We start from the raw sequence: 17,130 nt of genomic DNA, 5'->3' as shown, positions 1-17,130 counted from the left end.
AAATGGGTTGTGCTGCTGTGCTAGTGCCACAGGGACAGGCTCACACCCGCTGCAAAATTCTCAAATAACTGTGCCAAAAAATTAAGTGTCGTTGATGTTCATCATTCTCTTCACTCTTTCAACTTGTTTATGTGGGGCTTCAGGAGCAAAACAGTGGGTTGGGTGGCAGTGCACCAAGGGTGGTGCACCCAGATTCCAAATAGGGCAAAGGACCAATTTCTTAGGAATTTTTGAGGTTTATTAGTCTTTAAGATTTCCCCCCACAGGGAATAATGGAGGTTTCAGCATCCCCATAACTCCACCTGGGGGGCACTGGGATGGTCCGAAGCGAGTGGTGTAGTGCACAGAGGGTGCCAACCACCTCCCTGGATTGCTAACCCATTGGGGTACTGGGCATTGTTGCTTCTGAGGTGTTGAGTTTAGATTCTCTGGTAGCAAATGAGATTTTAAATGAAAAACCATGAATCCACTCTCATATGCTACTAGAGAATCTACTCTCAGAACACCTCTAGAACAACAAAACCCTGTACTTCATGGGTTGGCAAACCATGTGGGTGGTTGGCACCCTATGTCCACTACACTGCCACTTGCTCTGGGCCACTTCAGTGTCCCTCAAGTGGAGTTATGGGACTGCAGAAACCTCCATTATACCCTACGAGGAAAATCTGAAAGACCCGTAACTTCATTAATTCTTTAAAGATCAGCCCTTTGCCAAATTCCTCTGAAAAAATTGTGGTAGCTTCCTTGTACCAACTGGGCACTACCACCAACCACACTCCACTCTGGGCCACCCCTCCCCCCCACATGAAGCTATACTTTTCCTGAAATCTCCATCATACCCTATGGGTAAAATCTGAAAGACGTGCAAACTTCAAGAATTCACCAAAAATCAGCAGTTTGCCCAATTCCTTTGAAATGTTTGTGGTAGCTTCCACTCATTGGGCATTATAAACCCTCACCCACTCTTTTGACCATGTGACCAATTTTTTAAATCTGAATTAATTCGGATTCGGATTAATACGGATACAAAACAAAACTGGAGTGATTCGGAAGGCTTAATTTCAAACAAAATACAAAATGGGGTTGATTCAGATTTGGTACAAATCGAAACAGAGAAAATGCAAAACACACAACCATACCTTCCACACAATCACTTCTATCCAGGTTTTCCTCTTTTCCCAACTGAAAATTGGGAGCACACACAGCTCCCAAACCCAGGTAGAACGTAGTTTTTGATTGTGTGAATGACCTCTTCTTGTCCTCCACCATAACAGTGAGTGTAAACTTGAAAAATTTACACTGATCAATTATTTTGGGGGCTATGGCAGACCCACTGTGTCCATGTTATGGGTAGATGGTTTTTCTCTGGCAACTAACAGAAATTGTAACATGGCCACCTATGGGAGGGTCTTTTTAGTCAGGGTTGTCCACTCCAATTCAGCATCCATCCAAGAGTCAAAAGCCTTCTACAAAATCCACCTTATCTTCCTAAGAGGTTGGTCTTCCCAACTGGTGGAATCAGACAGCGGGAATGGGAGGGTTCACTAGCTCCTGCTGCCCTTTCCGAAACTTTATCTAGTCTCAACAGAGCCTTGGTAGGTGAAGGCATGGGAAAGAGAGCAGGAATACAATGGAATCACTCTTCCAGTTCAAGTTGGCCATGAATTGGATGAACCCATGTTGAGCCCCTTAATTCTACATGTGATATAGGACAGGAAGCTTGGAAAGAGGGATCATTAGTATTAAGAGAAGTGGCCATTGAAGTCAAAAAATTCCTCAAACTGCCATCCATTCTTTCTATTCTTGGGAGAGCTCCCCTTACAACCTCTTAGAATTCCTGAACAGAGACTTTCATTCAGGAGGCCAATTAGATATTGCTCAACTTTCCCCGCCATCAACATTAATTGATTTTTCAGGGAGGATGTTTGACGTGCCCTTATTTTTAAATCCTATGGCACTAGCCTTTGCAAAGGTTTCATACTGGATTTTTGGTTCATGGCCTTTAAACTCTGTGGTTATTTCCCCTTCATTGTACAAAATAGATGATGTTCCTTGTGAAGGTCACAGGTAAGTGTAAGGCAGATCATAAAAGGTGACTAAGCAGAAGAAGAATAGCTCCAGTCTCCTCTGGCTGGTAATTCACTCAGCTTGGTTATACACCCACACGAAAGGGTCAGTGTGTGGCTCTTCCTTTCTTAAATGACTTTATTCATGATGATTGACTTCATAGATTCACTAGTGCCCTTTCCTGAATGCAAAATAACACAGGACTCTTTCCTTTAGGGCTTGCTACTGTAGAAGTGCTGACACACATAATCTGAGATGGGGGTGGGGGAGGAAAAGAGAAGACTAGGTATCTGAAAACGAATAAAAGATGAAGAGAGAACCAACCAAAAGCAATTTGTTTCCCTCTCCCTGCTACATTGTCTTGGACCCATTTATACTATTGTGCCCTCTTACCTTTCTGGTAATAAAATACTGATTATAGCAGTACCTTGCAAACTGTAATGCAATTATCCTCATCCCTGAGAGACAGGGAATGGCTGTTATCTTCACCTAACAGATGGAATCTGATGCATGTTAAAAAAGAAACTGGGGCTGAGGCCATGCAGGCAATTTGCACATCCACATCAGTTTGTGGAATATGGTCTTTTAATATTCACTCTGGGAGATCCCATGGAATCCAGAGAATTTTCTCATTTTAAAAACCACAAGAGCATGTTGCTAGACTGCAAGGCCACAAAAACAACTGCAGATGCAAGCTTATTCTAATAGTTAAAGAACAGGCTAGAGATGGGCACCATTTAAATTACAAGCAGACTACTAATTAAATTACTTTTTCCTGTAGTCAAATGGTAATTATTATTACTTCGTGAAAAATAGTTCAAACTACATTGTTCAACTGCTTTTTCTCGAGAGTTAACAATTTCTGTTTTGATGAATAACAAGTAGTTTAAAAGTCACAAACAAATCACTATGAAAAGGGTCATGTTGCAATCACCATTAGAGGATGTAGCATCCTCCATTGCTACTGCTAGTTGCTAGATAAGACTGACCCTTAAGGAAACCCCGCACCGCCCTTGGATGTGCACCAAAGCAATTCGGTGCACATCCCTACTTGGAACCCTCTCCTCCTCAGTGCTAGTCAAGCTGGATTACCCAACTTTTCTACCCTGCCCTTCAGTGGGTAGGATAGAAGCATTCGCTGTCCTGTCTTCATTTCCAGTTGTGTGGGTGCTCGCAGTGGTCTTTTCAGCTCCTGGGACTGGCAGCCATAGAGTGCTATGGCTTGTGAGGCCAGGGGGTGGAGAGCCCTCGTGTATTGGCATGGGTTGCCGCTCTGCTTCCTGTGCAATGCATTCTGGGATAATAGAGGACTTCCGCCTCCTGGTCTCACCTCTGCCGATTGCCACAGTGCTGGTCATCTGGTGTGCGATCAGAAGAGGCAAAAGGAGCCTCCGATCATCTGGGGGAAGGTAAGTAGGTTTCTGCCTCCCCCCCCCATCCCCACTCCCTCTATTTGGTTGTTTGAATGCTATAGCTCTTAACTATTCTTACCATGGATTTTGCCTTTTTCACAGCTGCCACACATTGGGTCATGACTTCAGTTTCTCAGGGGGGTTCCGCACATCCCTAGGGTTGGCATCAAAAGTGCACACAAAGTGAAATTCCAAGCAAATGTTGGGATTCCCCCCTAAGGCAAAATATCTGAGCATTTTCAAAAGAAATAAAATATATTTATCATATAAAAATAAAATTTCTCAGGAGTTCTGCACATCTCAACATTAAAGACAGTCTCACATAGGGCATATTATAGTAGTCTAGCTCCAATGATAATGGAGTTTATCCACAAGGAGCAGGGCGTGTCTTTTTTCAGCCTCTTTTAGTTATTGAGAGTTAAAGGGACAAGAGCCTCTTAAAGGCTTTTGACAAAATGTGTTGGACCATCAATAAATTTCATTTTGGAGGTATTTGAAGATTATCCTCTAGAGATGTGCACGAAACAAATTTTTCAATTTGATTCAATTGAATCCAAAAATTTGTTTTGAATTTGAATCAAATTCAAACCTGGTCTGAGAATTTGATTAAAGTTTGAATCAAATTCAAATCAATTCAATCTTGTTTGGGTGCCTTTTTCAACCAATCAGAGGCTAAATGGTTTTTTAAGGGTGCCAAATGGCTCTCGAATTGAATTTGGGTCAAATTTAGAATTTGAATCACTCAAATCACCCAGATTTGAGCCAAATCAATTTGCATAGATTTGTACATCCCTATTATCTTCTCTTTTTTGCCTGCTTTGTTGCCTTCACAATGTTGTAGGTGAGGGCTGCAGTTGACAGAATCTGTTCTTTTCATTTTTTCTTAATTCACCTTTTTCTTAATGCAATGCATTTTCATGTATTTAGCAGCATGAAAGGTGCTTGGTACCTCATCCAAGGATGTATATTCTCCCCAGATCATGTTAATTTTATTCATTTGTTTTCTCAGACTTCCTCTTGCTAATTTGGCACATAGTATTTTCTTCAGTGAGCCAATAACAGAGAGACAAATGTGCATTTCAAGTCACTTGAGCTGTTAAATGTGGCTGTTTAAGTGTTCAAGTTTTCCTTGTGTTATTAAAAAAAATTGTAACAGAGCACAACCAAGCCAGCCACATAGCATAAGCAATGTACATCTATGAGGTTAGCCTCTGGGGAAATTCTAAGGGATTCCAGATACTTTATTACAACATTGAGCACATTTAGTTATTTCATGTTGTGAGTGACAGTGCAGAAGACAGCAAAGATTTAAGCATCCCTTAAGCCTCCAAGCCCTTTGGGAGGAAAATAATCATTGTGTGTTTTGTACAATGCCTATCGCAAAAGAGACCAGGTCTATGATTGAGGCTCCCAGGAGTCACAGTTGTAATAAATATGATAGATACTAGCCTGAAAAGAAAATAATGGGCTACAATACTGTTCTAGTGTGTTGAAAGGAACCAGATGGATATTTGAGGAATGGGAAGGCACACTTTTGAAAGCAAATTAAGCTAATAATATGCATTTCTATTGGAGCGTCAGCAGTTTGGTGAGTTTAAGAAAACTCATCTGTGTGGAATGACAAGAGGATGTTACTGAGCTTTTGGTATTATTGATCCAGAAGTATCAATTCCGATTTAGAGCATGAAAAAATAAACTGAAGTCTCTGATATGACTGTTCTTGGTTTGTAGGAGGCAGGCTCTATCTTCACAGCTGTTAATATTAAGTAATTAAAATATTGATCTAATTATTGATTAAAATATTGATCTAAATATTGATCTTTAGTTAGGACTGAAATTAATTTGGAGGTAAAAATTTCAAGCACATACTTCCAAGTAGGGGTGTGCACAGAACCGGCTGGTCCAGTTTGGTCTGAGTCTGAACTGGACCGGGACAGTTCAGTCTGGAACCCCCTCATCCACCCACCCTGGTTCAGTCTGGGGGGGTTGTGATTTTTTAAAAAAAAATTTTTTTTACACTTACCCCCTCTGGAGGAGTTTTCCAAAGCATGACCCATGCCATGCAGAGGCCTACTGCACAGGCATGGCGGCCTCCAAAATGGCCACCGCACTGCTGGGGGAAGGCCAAAAACAGGGCGGAAAGCAGCCAAATGGCTGATTTCTGGAGTAAGAGAGGTCAGCGGAGGGAGGAGGAACCTCTGTGGATCCCCCTGCCGCTGCCTCTGAAAACTCCCCCGGAGGGGGTAAGTGTAAAATAAAAATAATTTTTTTTTAAGGATTCGATCCAGGATCGGATCGGACAGGGAGTGGTTCAGTTCTACCCCAAACAATCGAACTGAACTGGTACAATGTCGAACACATTCAACAATAAACCTGTTTGCACATCCCTACTTCCAACTCAATTTTTTTTTTTGTTAAAAATCACAATTAATATTTTCCCTTTTTCATTGTGGATGCTATTAGATATGAGTTTTAGGAGAGAGAAAATGAAGCCAGAAAACTGAATTGAATTTGGAAAATTAAACTATAGGATATAGCAGTTACATCTAAGTTAGCATATTATGTTGGGGTTAAGGAGGTGAAACAAAAAATAATTTGAAAGACAGTTTGGAATATAAAATATAAAGCAAAAGCTAAATGGTTTATATTGTAATCTAAATAAGATTGGAGCTTTACTGTTGAATTCATACTGTTTTGCTTGTTTCTGAAGGCAGTTCATTGTAAATGTTATGCTTAATAATTAATTAAAAATAATTTGGTAATGTAATCTTTCATATTCTGGTCTTAGTACTCATTAATTTATTATTTAGGCTTCTTACCTTTGCTTACCTTTGGCTTCATTCAGTGTTCTCTCTAATTTTTTTTAATCTGTGCATGGAATGAGTTTTGTTCTGGCTGGAAGTATCCAGACAGGGTGTGCGCACATGCATTCAGAATGGGGCCTTCCTGATTCAACCTGAGTGGGATCTAAAATTAACTGAGCAGACATCAAAACTTGTGAGTGTGTGCATGCCTTTGAGGAAACACTGTACCCTTCAATGCAAATTTGGACAGTTTTTGAAACTGGAAACTTTTGCAAATTTCATGTGAGAATGTAGGAGAAGTAGCCCTCATCGAAGTGGTTAAAGCAATCAAAAGATCTCCCTAAAAATAAAACACATTGAGGTGCTTCACACAATTAGTACTGGGCTCTGTGGGGAGAGCGGGCTTAGCTCACCCTCCCCACAGATGATCAGGCCTGCAACCCTGGGGGGCTGGCCACATGACTACCGTCTCTGTTATGGAGCCGGTGGGGGTTGCGGGGATCGGGAGCCGCAGGCCCTGCGGAAGTCCCAGGATGCCCTGTGGAGGTGCATGGGGCATTCTGGGGGGACCCTCGAGACCGGGAGGCTGCTTATAGCCTCCCGGTCGGGGGTCTACTTGTGTGTCGCCACATGCTGTGGCAGCACATGAGCAAAAAACCAAGGTTAACGGAGCGCTTGCTCCACTAACCTCATTTAAGGGGTGGGGGATTTAGGCAGGTTAGCTGTCTTAGAACCACTGGGTTCACCTGCAAGCCCGGTGGTTCTGACGACCAATGGAAAGCGGGCTCGGCTCCCTTAGCCCACTTTCCAGTGATCATGGGAATAGGCTCATTGGCTGACATCCTAACTAATGCTGTCTATATTCAGCCAAAGGTTGCATGCCCACAATGGATCCATTGCTGCTTCTGAAGCATGTTCACACATGAGGAAGCAAGGTTTGTCAATTACAGAAGCACTCTTACAGAAGCACAATTACAGAAGCACTCCCATAATGCAGTTATGTCTCTGAGGATTGCATACAGCCAAGGAAATAATTGTGCATTGCTCAGAACACTTCTGGTGGAAGGAGAGAAAAGGGAAAATACGATGCTTGAGCACTTGCACATTATAAGCAGGAACAGTGGGAATATATCATCAAACTGAATGTGTACAGTGTTAGTGTGTCAACCAGGGGCGTATCTAGGGCGGAGCAGGCAGGGCACGTGCCCCGGGTGCCACTTGAAGGGAGGCGCCATTTTGTAAAAATATTTTTTTTAAAAAATGGCTGCCAAAAACAAAATGGCCACCGCACATGGTCAAATGGCCTCTGTGAGGCCCTAGGTCATGCCAGGCCTTGCAGAGGCCATTTGAGCATGCACGGTGGCCATTTTGTTTTCAGCGGCCTTGTTTTTGTTTTTTTAAAGATTATTTTTTAAAATGGCCACCGCACATTCTCAAATGGTCTCTGTGAGGCCCTAGAGGCCAGAGGGGGGAGGGGGAACCTTTGCAGACCCCCCCCCCACAGCCTTTAGGAAGCCCCCCTGAAGGGGCTACAAGTAAAAAAAATTTAAAAACTTAATATAATATAAGACACTGTACACATATTCAGATTGACACTATGTACAGAGAATCAGGGCTTGTGAATACTGAGCTGAAGCTTATGAGCTAGGATTGTATTCATTTGCTCTTACTTTGCTTCTTGTGATAAGTGAGTTAAATGTGATGTCTTAATAACATGGCTATTAATGGTGAGTTTGTCTTTGAATCCATGTAAAATCCTTAGTATTAAGGCCCACTGGGAGTTTCTTGCTCTCTTTCTCTCATTTTGACTGTCTTTCTGAAAGACTAGAATATATTCCAAGCAGTGACACAGTTTACTCTGCATATCCTTTAATTATTTTCCAGAGTATCTTGGAAAAGTCCAATTCTCCATTTAATTTTAAAACTTATGTAATAGTGATGCTACAATGCATAGTAGAGAATTAGACAGGCACTTCTGTTTAGTTTTCCAAGTACACCTCCACATAGTATTTGGGTATTTCATGAGCCTCAGCATACTGAAATTTGTAGTTTTCCAGCCCTTTTTGGTCTGGCTATGTTCACTGCTAAATAGCTTTTGAAATATTAAAAGATTAACGAGCTTGACTTGCATTTTTCAGCTGCTATTATGGTGAAGTTATCTGAAAGATGGGTGTCAGATGTTTGGACAGGGGGCGCAATTTCAGTACTTGCCCTAGGCACTATTTTCCCTAGATACGCCTCTAGTGTCAACCAAACCCTATTTAGCCAAAACTAAATAGGGTCTGCATGATAATATAATACAGGCCCTACAAGTATATATGACTCTTCTAATTCAGACATTGCTTCATAAAGAGGTGCTACAAGGACAATGGATGATCAGTAATAGGAGTCCTATGGTGAAAGCAGAGGTGGCATCAAAATGCCCTGATGCTATTATTACTGGGTGACATTCTTTATAGACTTACAAGGGCAAAACAAGATCTCTGTCTGGCAAGGAGCCACTAGCTGTGGGCGAGGTTTGGCTCACAGTGCAGTGTGAGCAGAGGGGGAGGGAGAAGGTCCTTGTGAGGATAGAGTTCTTACTCCATCTTCATGAGGCTGGTTATCTATCCTGGCCAAATGTGGTTTATCCACAATGATTTGACCAGGATTTCACAGAAATTCTGGGTTCTCACAATCAGTTCTGCAAGGCTCAGCAATCTTGGTTAATTCTTTAGCCAGGATTGTGTGTATGCAAGCCATGGATTAAATAATACAGGCCCCTTTTTAATGGGCATAGAAACCCCAAACTTGCAGTTCCAAAAGATTTGTGTATTTGAAAGACATAAGGAATGCAAAAGTTATAGTATATTAGCTGATGTAAAACGTGACTTATAACTAGGCTCCCCTAGAACCCTGGACCCTGATCAAGCATATTCTTTTCTTCTACCTTGCCAAAGATACAAAACATCACCAGTATTTCAAAGATAAAGGAAATCATTCTAGAGCCTGCAGACCCCTTTACAGACAAGCCATGCGAAGTTGTTAGTGTTACAGTAAAGGTGATGATGACAGAAAATATCCAATATGACATTATTAACATAGCAGAGACTTATTGTGCAAAGCTACATGAAACATTTACATCTTAAGGATAATCACAGAACAGCAGCCAGTTCAGTCTCCAATGAAAAAAGCCCCCTTGGAACTATTAGAGATTCCACTAAATACAAGACCATGCTCAGCGACAGAATTATTGAACTTTGTTAATAGAGAAATCATTCTATAACTGTAATGAGAAGTCAACCACATGTTGACCTCAAAAGGCACTTGGGAAATAGCTGCACCAGCATTACCAGGGATTTTTCTAGAAGCAGCATTTACTCCCAACATTTGGGTTTTCCTTCCTACAAACATTGCCAGCCCCCACCCCCAGAATAGCTCACTCAGGCAATCTTGGTAGACGCCCCCAGAGCAGTCCTACTATCATGCAAGACGATTCTGTGTTTCTTCAAGAAATGGAAGGACCCTTTGCCTACAGGAAGAAAGGTTTTTAGTTGTCGTTCCCAATTGCCCGACTGCTGAAATCCAGTTGTTTGTGGCTTACCAGAAGTAGGAAGTGACAAGTTAAACCAACGTTGAGTAGAGCTCTCCACGTGCTTTCTTCTCTGGTACTTTCCTCTCTGGTTGTGGAATATGTGGTAGAAATATTATTTCTTTAGGAGTTCACTTCCTGGTTTTTCCAGAGTTGAGGCCTGGCTTCCTACTGTGTTTGTGCATCTGCTTCTCCCAACCTTATTCTTAGTTTTTCTTTATATTCCCCATTTCTTCAAAGAAAGTTCTGTTGGCGTTCTTGATACCTCTTGTGTGAAGCTTGAATGTAACATTCTTCTGCATTAGTGATCCCGAATTCTGAGGTATGATTTATTTACATAGAAAAGGGCAGGTGCATGCTGTTGGATTATCAAAGTCTTATGGCATTGGGTTTTAAAACATTACATTGTAGATATTTCACAGTAGAGAAATATATTCAAGTATAAGAAGAGATTATATATCAGACAGTTTTTTCCCCTGCAGATAGTCATCTTTGTAGTTGGTATGTAAATTGATACTGGCTTCTAAATAATGTTTAGCCTTTCTGTTTCAGATTAATTCTGGTTTAATAATTTCATGATGGCATGTTTGACCTTGCTGCTTCAGTGTTTTTTGCTTACTATTCAAAAGCAGTGTATTAAAAAGCAGTGATAACTAGAACTAATAAAATAAAAACAGCTACATTATATTGATTAAGAAAACTTTATCAGTACAATCTGATTTAATGTAACTGACCTTCAGTTCACTAATCTGCTAAATTTCTATTGCCATGTACATTGCACTGAAATCATTATGGCCTTGGAAACCTTGAAGATGTCAATTTATTCACCCACACATTGTTTCCTGCTGAAGATATTTGATGTCTTACAGGTCCCAAATTTACTAGACAAATTCTGGAATTGGCATAGACCACCTCAGTAAGCATGAAATGTAATATATGCCATTAACTCCAGGCATTCATGGTTTCTCTGGCTGTGACAATGTGACTGTTTAAATGGGACATTACCTACTACATATGGTTGTTTTATGTCCACTTATCCCATCAGGATGCCAAGTCATCTCAGTAAGAAGAGTAGATGTTTAAAAGCTCTTTTGCTTCTCAGAGGGTTGTGAATCTCCATAGGAACACTGCCAAAGGCACCACTGGGGTAATTATTACCATTAGGCACTGACTAAGGGCTTGCTCATTAATGTCTGCAAGCAAAATTAATGTTTGGAACTCAGCAGCAGAAGGAGGACAGAATTCTGCCCTAGGATTTGCCTCTGTCCTACTTTTTAAAATATGTAGTGGGATCTGGTGCCTAATTATTTATAATCTTCAAGAATGGCTTGGCTCCGCATTTACTGTGGACTGCTTCTTGCCATCGAATGCCTAGGGCTTGTCTTGCTAATACAATATTAAAAACAACCTCCCTGCTCCCATGTGAAACTTATTCAGCTTTAAAAATACCTAGTTGAGTGTGTTTGATTTTAGGATGCATGCGCGCGCACACACACACACACACACACACACACACACATATCCTTAATACCATTATATCAGCAAAAAGAAAGAATTTGTGGTGGTGCAATAATTGGATGAAAGTTCCAAAAACAGATATGTCTTTTCCCATTTCTGTAGTATGCTATAGTGAATGTTGGCAGTTACATTTAGGTTGGCCAATATTTCGATCTCTCTTGTTGTCCCAAGAAGTTTCTGAGATTATCCACATCCCATTGTGGAGCTATTCTCATGATCGGCTAAAATCGGGCTAGGGGAGCCTAGCCCAATTTTAGTGGACCATGAGAACCACCAGGCTTGCAGGCAAGCCCGGTTGCCTCACAGCATTCCACTAACCAGGGTTTCTGGATTGTGTGTTGCCATGCTGCGGCAACTCACAAAGAGACCCCCGACTAGGAGGCTAAAAAGCAGCCTCCCGACTCGAGAGTGTCTCCAGCATGCGCAGAGCATGCTGGAACTCCCGGGGCCCGTGTGGCCCCCGAACTCCCAAGCCCCCGCTGGCTCCGTGATAGAGCCAGCAGTTGTGTGGGCAGCTGATCTAGCTGCCTGGGGAGGGCTTAATGATAGTCTGCAGGGAGAGTGGGCTTAGACCAATCTCCCCGTAAATCCTCTGGAGGCGGGTCTCACTGATTGTGAGACCCGCCTCTCTGAATGTCAACTGTCACTATATGTCTTACGTTCACTGTAGTATCATAAATATGGGAAATATCAGAAACATTTTGAATGTTGACTTTTATCAGTAATGCTTAAGTTTTCAGAAGGCAATAGGAAGTGTCAGAAAATGATGGCCAACTCTCAACAATCAACCATATACCTTCAGTAAATCTCATCCCCATTTGTTGTGGTATGAGAGTGTCACGTGATAGTCTGCAATCCTTTCTGATATCAACCAGTACGTTTCAAGAGCCAAGTACCTTCGATAAATGACTCCATTTCATCTTTGTTTCCATCATTTAGAGCAGAATACAAAGCTTAGGTGTCAGGTAGGAAGAATAACAGGACATTCCCCAACTCTGGCCCTATTTCATGGATACAGATTCAGTTGTTGAATTCTGTATGCCAAATAGATGAATATAAAGAACTCAGAATTTAGAACACTTTGAGGTTGTTGACATGCGCAGCAAAGACTGGGCTTAGGCAGCAGCGTGGTGGCAAAGCCTGTAGGGAGCCCCAGCTGTTAGTCAGGGTTAAGGACGCAAGTGCACTCTTAATCCTTCGCTAACTGATTGTGAGGCTCTTCTCATGAGCAGCAGGAACCGGGCTAAGGGAGCCCAGCCCGGTTCCTGCTGCTTATGTGCAGCAACAGGATCTGCGTGGCTCCCGACGGCAGCTCAGCAGCAAGCCTGAAAACCAGGTTAAATGATTGTGTGTTGCTGTGGCCAGGCTCCGTGCTGGGGCGACTCAAGAGTAGCCTCCTGACTAGGAGGCTACAACAAGCCTCCTGGTGTTGGCAGGCTCCCCAGAATGCCCCCCACATTAGCGCAGGCCATTCTGGGACTTCCAGGGGCCAAGAGGCCCCCCCAAACCCCGCCGCCCCAACCAACTCCGTCACGGGCTAGCCAATTGTCTGCGGGGAGAGCGGGTCAAGCAGCCGGCAGTCATCTTGGTGGGCGATCCACCAACCAGCAATGTTAGGGAGATCATCTCTGAGGGAGGTAAGCATTTTGAGGCTTCCTCCCCTTGCCCCTTTTGAGCCCTTTCTCTTGATTGTGAGAAAGGGCTCCTTCTTTATAGGTTTGTAGGAATCGCAGGAATCACAGGTTTGTGGTTCCGAGATTGCTCTCTAGCCCTGCACGATTCTTCAGAACTTCCCACAATTAAGTGTAACAGTTTAAACCAAAGTTCTCACTTGTTATTGTCAGAACATAACGTTTTTGAGGTAGCAGAGGTAGAGCCTTAAAGGAATTGGAGAAGAGCAAGTATATTATACATTTCCTTTTACTGATAAATGTTCTAACTTCTCTTAAAGCCTAAATAATTGATGTTCTGGTTTAACTACCATCATGCATTTCTTCAATCAGCTTTCTGACCCCTCCTCTGGTTGAACCGTAAGCGTGTCTTTGAGGATCTGTGGTAGCGTTTTAGTTGCTAGGTGGGATAACTCTCTGCAGAATATATTTAATACAGGTGCCTGGCGAAAATTTAATCTCAAAAACTGATGCAGATATTCTGAATATCTAGTTTTCCTCTGTTGAGGCAGAGAAGCTGACAAACACAATCAAACCCTGTGATGAAGACATAACCCAAGGGCCTCTCTTTGTGCATCTTCCTTCTGGCTGGCTTCTACATGATGCAGACTCCATCAGCATCCAGGTTTTTCTTTCCTGTAACTGGGATTTGCTATTTCCCAACACTATATATTCATGCAAAATGTATTAGTGCTAGTTCAGATGCTTCAGAACTTTCTATCATCCAGGAGTTGGAACACTGAGTAACAAGCTGAAAACTCAAAAAACCTTTTGAGCTGGGCAGCAGCAAAGGTAGCTGTGATCTATAGATGAGATTTTATTCAGCAGTATTGATTGTTCTTCCTGGCACACACACTATCTGGTAGCTTTTCTGGCCATGTTTGTTAAGGAAACCTTGAGGTCAGAGCAAGAGGCCTTCAGAGTCAATAAATCTTAATTCTGATTTTTTTAAAAAAAGGCAAAGAGGCTGTTCTCACAAGCAGTCTAGCCTTTGTGGAGCGCCGGCCCAGCCTAACCCAGCTCCCAAGCCCAGTTCTTAGCCAATGTTAAGGGAGCAAGCACTCCTTTAACCTGGCTGCTGGGATCATGTTTCTCCTTGGGATACATGGAGCCCAATGAAACACAGGGATGGCACTAGGGTGCTTGTCTGACGGGGGAATCTCATCACGCTGTGCCTTTTGGGATATCTGGAGGCCAGGGAAATGAGTCCCAGCCTCTGTTGATCCCCGCTGCTCCCGTCAGCGCAGGTTGTGTGGGCACACAGCTCATGCACAGAGGAAGCCAACATTGATCGTCTGGGGGGAGGTAGGTTGAACCCTGCCTTCTCCCCTGCCCGCCCAACTGCCTGCCCGTGCAGTCATGTGAATAGCCCCAAAGTGTTTTTACTTGTGGGCTGCATGAGAGACAAATGATTAATGTGCCTTTTTGAGCAAACCTCTACACCCAAAGTATTTTAACATGATGACAAATGGGACAATAACTGGTCTCTGAGCAACCATAGTATCATAGTGCGGTTCTAGAAATAGCCCTTTGCCTGAATTGCCAAGATTATGGGGCAGGTGATGGAATCTAGGATATCCACAGCCTTGATGCCATGGGTATTTGTTATATAGGCTCTCCAAAAGAAGACCTAATTGATTTACAGGGGACATTTATAAATGACATAAATGTTGTAGCAGCAGCAAAGGTAGCTATGATCTATAGATGAGATTTTATTCAGCAGTATTGATTGTTCTTTCTGGCAAACACACTATCTGGTAGCTTTTCTGGCCATGTTTGTTAAGGAAATCTTGAGGCCGGAGCAAGATTAGTTGTACACTGCCCAGAGCTTTTGCATGGTGCAGTTTATAAATGTAGTACATGAATGAATGAATGAATGACAGGAAAGTTTATTTATGTTAAATAATATAGAGTCCATCCTAGTACACTGCCTAGAGATGTATATATCAGGTGGTATAAAAATATGATAAATAAATAAAATAATAAATAAATAGTGAGAACAGTAGTTTAGCACTGTAACAAGCCAGGAGAGAGATTGTAGATGTTGCCTCCTTTGAGGCTTTCAAGGGACAACTGGATAGGCATTGGTCAAGAAACAGGGCTTCCTCACCCCATTATTTGTTACAAGGGTTTGAGATTCACAGCACTAAATTGCATTCTGTTTCCTCCATAAATTAGGAGGTTGGCTTCACTGGACCTGCCTAAAGTTAATACATCTGACAGTCATTCTAGCCTTATTCAGACATTATTTTTTTTGTGTGTACTGTATAGGTGTCTGTACCATGTACATGGTTTTGTGTGAATGACTGTACATGAATTCATTTTAAAAGTGAAGCTGCATACAGGCCCCCTTAAATAAAAGGTACTGACCGGCTACACGTCCCTGTCCCCTTTACCAAGCCTGGCTAGGCTTACTAGGTCTGGCCTCAAAGCAGGGATGGGGAGGGGTTGAGCATCACCCTGTGCCTCCTCCATCCCAGGCTGCTTGCTCCTTGTGTCTGCCCCTCTCCGGTCGGCCCTGACACTCTCCACCAGCCAGCCTCTCATCCCCGGCCGGCTCCTTATATGCCTCCTCACAGGCTATGCATCACCCACCCCCATTTACGGGTCCAACACCCCTCTTTATCCCCTGTAATTTTCTACCCTTTACAGCTTCTGCCAATGCCTCTCCCTCCTCCTGCTCAGACCCCCTCCCTTCAGGAGGCATGCTGCTGATGTTATCCTTGCACACCTCCCCTTCTGCCCTTTCAGGGCTTTGCCCCTCCTCCACTGGAACCGAGTCCCTGCCCGTTGGCAGTCTTCCTCCACTTCTCCCCGGCTGCCACCCGTACCTGCCTCCTTGGGCCCCCTCACCACTCCGTCCTCAGAGGTAAGGACAGCCAGCCTCACCGGACAAGTACAGATTGGAAATGTACTACTGTACATGGGTTGAATATAATGTATGGATATCTGTATATGAGTGCAGATCTGTGTGTGCACATTGTACACAGATTGCACATGAACTGAACATATTTGTTGGTGTTGCGCCCTACTTGCAGAGTCACGTTCCAGTACCTCAGTGGAAAAGTAAGAAGACTCCAACACATAGGCAAGGGTTCAAACTGAAGAATATATTGTAGAAAAGGCACTCACATGATGTTGCAGCTCAGTAAGTCCATTACATGTAAATAAGTATATACATCAGGCACATGGATACAGTGTTCACATAGTTCAGCCAGGTGGACCACAGTGTAGCAGCATCTGCCACTGTGGACACTTTGCTCTTCCCTGAGCCTCCTCTTAAACTGGCCTTGGCCAATCACTGCAGATCATTACTCAGCAGCTTGTAATCGGCCTCACATGTTGCAAGTCACTAATCACAGTCACTAATCACAGTGAATACAGTGACTTGCAGTTTTCACCTGAAGGCATGTTACTACAACACCTAACAGAGCTATATCCTGACACCCCTCCTATCTCTTTTAGGTGTTGTGCAGACCCAACTTTGCACATATTCCATTGTGCTTCACTGCACATAGGGGTTTGGTCATAATGTCTGCTAGATTATTCTCAGACATGCAATATTCCAATTTCACAAATGCATTATCAACAGCATGCTTCACGTTTTGAAACTTGATATCAATATGTTTACTTCTATACTTTACTTTTTCCGTTTCTGCAATTTGTATGCAGGTCTGGTTGTCTTCATACACAGTAATTGGATAATTCACATGTACATCCAACTCATCTAATATTTGTTTGTACCACATCAATTCTGTACACAGATCAGACAATGAAGCATATTCTGCTTCTGCTGTGGACGTCGCGATACTATTCTGCTTTCGTGTCTTCCATCCAATTAAACTACCACCAAGTAATATGACATATCCTGTGGTGGACTTTCTATCTTGTACATCACCAGCCCAGTCACTGTCCACATAGGCTTCAATTTTTAGGCTTTCATCGGGTTCCAAGTGCAACCCCTTGCTCATTGTACCTTTTAGATATCTTAAGACTCTTTTAACACCTACCCAATGTCTTTGCGTGGGTTTGGTGGAATATCTGCTTAAGATATTTACAGCTGTCGATATGTCAGGCCTTGACCATTG

The 17,130-nt window shown here is 42.7% G+C and overlaps 1 protein-coding gene across 1 annotated transcript in view; it reads left to right on the top strand.

The window, feature by feature from the left end:
* Positions 1 to 9,831: 9,831 nt before the first annotated feature.
* Positions 9,832 to 17,130, top strand: part of LOC128339399 (ALK tyrosine kinase receptor-like) — a 168,506-nt gene continuing 161,207 nt past the window's right edge. Inside the window, exon 1 of the mRNA XM_053283229.1 lies at positions 9,832 to 9,930. The gene's annotated coding sequence lies outside the window, so the exon portion shown is untranslated. The remainder of the gene's footprint in view (positions 9,931 to 17,130) is intronic.

This window comes from Hemicordylus capensis, chromosome 1 (genome assembly GCF_027244095.1).
Source record: "Hemicordylus capensis ecotype Gifberg chromosome 1, rHemCap1.1.pri, whole genome shotgun sequence".
In the NCBI taxonomy this organism is placed as follows: Eukaryota; Metazoa; Chordata; class Lepidosauria; order Squamata; family Cordylidae; genus Hemicordylus; species Hemicordylus capensis.
Note: the sequence above shows the minus strand (reverse complement) of the source record. Positions and strands in the feature narration are given on the sequence as shown.